This window comes from Papaver somniferum, chromosome 6 (assembly GCF_003573695.1).
Source record: "Papaver somniferum cultivar HN1 chromosome 6, ASM357369v1, whole genome shotgun sequence".
In the NCBI taxonomy this organism is placed as follows: Eukaryota; Viridiplantae; Streptophyta; class Magnoliopsida; order Ranunculales; family Papaveraceae; genus Papaver; species Papaver somniferum.
In genome coordinates, this window is record NC_039363.1 from 116,098,444 (window position 1) to 116,100,405 (window position 1,962).

Genomic DNA, 1,962 nt, shown 5'->3' on the forward strand with positions numbered 1-1,962 from the left:
GAGTTTTGCTATTGTTTTTGGGTTTGATCCATGAGTACGTATGTGTAATACTGAAGTATGTGCTTTGATTCAGTTATATGCATGGATTCATCACTTTTTCTTGACATGCAATTGATTTTTTAGTTCATGAATATGCAGTACATATATGACGTACTGTTACAAACTTCTCTCTTACATCAAATAATTTTGACAGAAGCCATTCTGGTTTTTCCTTTTCATGGTATTCCAGTGCATGTATAATGAACTGGAATACTAAATAAGAAAAAGACTATTCTTGTCTCATATTAGTTATTTAGATATGAAATTGTTGTATTAGCTTGGATTCAAGATTATGTCCACATAGCCAATCCTTAAGTTAAGGATTTAGTTGCAACAAAGCTAATCATTTCTTACTTCAGGTTCAAAGTGATCATTTTGATGAGTTTTTCGCCCCTGAGTTGGACAAACATGGTTATCAAGCTCTCTACAAGAAGAAGACAACAGAGGTTTGCTTGCGGACATTTTTGATTTAATGGTCATAAACTCCAAATATTCAGTTTGTGATAATGAATCTGTTCACTGTAGGTTTACACCGGGACTTATGCTATCGATGGTTGTGCAATATTTTTCCGAAGGGACAGATTTTCCCATGTGAAGAAATACGAGGTTTGGAGATGACAGACTTTCTTTTGAATTATTGTTACTCTGTTGGTTCACATGTTAAACAGTTTATTTTTGTATGTAGGTCGAATTCAACAAGGCTGCTCAGTCACTGACAGATGTTGTGGTCCCAATCACTCAGAAGAAAGCTGCTTTGTCTCGACTTCTTAAGGTGATTTTTCTTCTTTGGGAGTCTCTTATGCAGTTAGTTGGTGCTTAGATTCTTTCCCAGAATCTTACTCCATGTATTATTCTATTTGTCCATTCAATTTTGTATAGGATAATGTTGCGCTAATAGCGGTTCTGGAAGCAAAATTTAGCAACCACGGAGCCGATACTCCTGGAAAGCGGCAGCTTCTTTGTGTGGTAAGAAAATTGAAATGTTGTCTGTTACATTTTCATTTGTGCAAAGCATCCTAATATGTTACTCTAGTTTGCTATGTATCACTCGATCCTTGATAATCACTTTCAGGGTTTGCTGTAGATATTCAGTAGCTTCTTATGGACATTAATTTTGTTGGTTAGTTTTTTAGTGGTTATGTCACCCTGTTCAATCATGCAAAACTGTACCTCTTTTGTATTAAAGAAATACTAGAGATTATTGGTATTATCCTACAATATATGTGATGTAAAACGTTTTCTAATTTATTTATCATTGATTCTAACAAACATGTACTTTTCCTGTAAGCAGTTCAACAGATACATACTCGAATTCGTAAGCAGCAGATATATACTCGAATTTGTAAGAAGTTTAGCGGATACGTGTTCTATTTGTAAGCAGCGCGACAGATATGTGCTCAGATTTGTAAGTAGTGTAGCAGATATGTACTCGAATTTATAAGCAGTGTAGCAGATATGTACTCGAATTTATAATCATTGTAACAGATATTTACTCAATATAATGAATGTGTAAACACACACGTTTGGTAACAATAGGTATTATGGTCATTTCCATGTTTTAATTAATTTTGGACCTCTAAATAAAAAAAAATCCGGTTGGACCCTACTATAACTAACTTTGTGGGCTTAGAACCAAACAACAAAGTTTCCTTAGTAGAAAATAAGAGTACTAGGAGACCTCAGGGGAGTCTCTCAAGTCTTCAGTTCATATTGACCTGTAGGTTCTTTATCAGGCTATTGTGAGGTAGTCTGGCCCATATAAGTGTGAATACCACGGTCCACCACATATTCCTTCCATCTCAGGACGTTCGAAATCAATCAATCATAGTCAATAATAGTCCAGCAGCAACTACAGTCAATTAAAGCATAGGACCGACCTGCTATGGGTGATGTAGCCAATAGATCGATCTTTCCTACTTCTAG

The 1,962-nt window shown here is 35.4% G+C and overlaps 1 long non-coding RNA gene across 1 annotated transcript; it reads left to right on the forward strand.

Annotated features, from left to right (window-relative positions):
- Positions 1 to 392: 392 nt before the first annotated feature.
- Positions 393 to 1,009, forward strand: LOC113286075. The gene is made up of 4 exons (XR_003329093.1): positions 393 to 485; positions 565 to 645; positions 725 to 811; positions 919 to 1,009. It is a non-coding gene; the product is annotated as an uncharacterized LOC113286075 (long non-coding RNA).
- Positions 1,010 to 1,962: the final 953 nt, after the last annotated feature.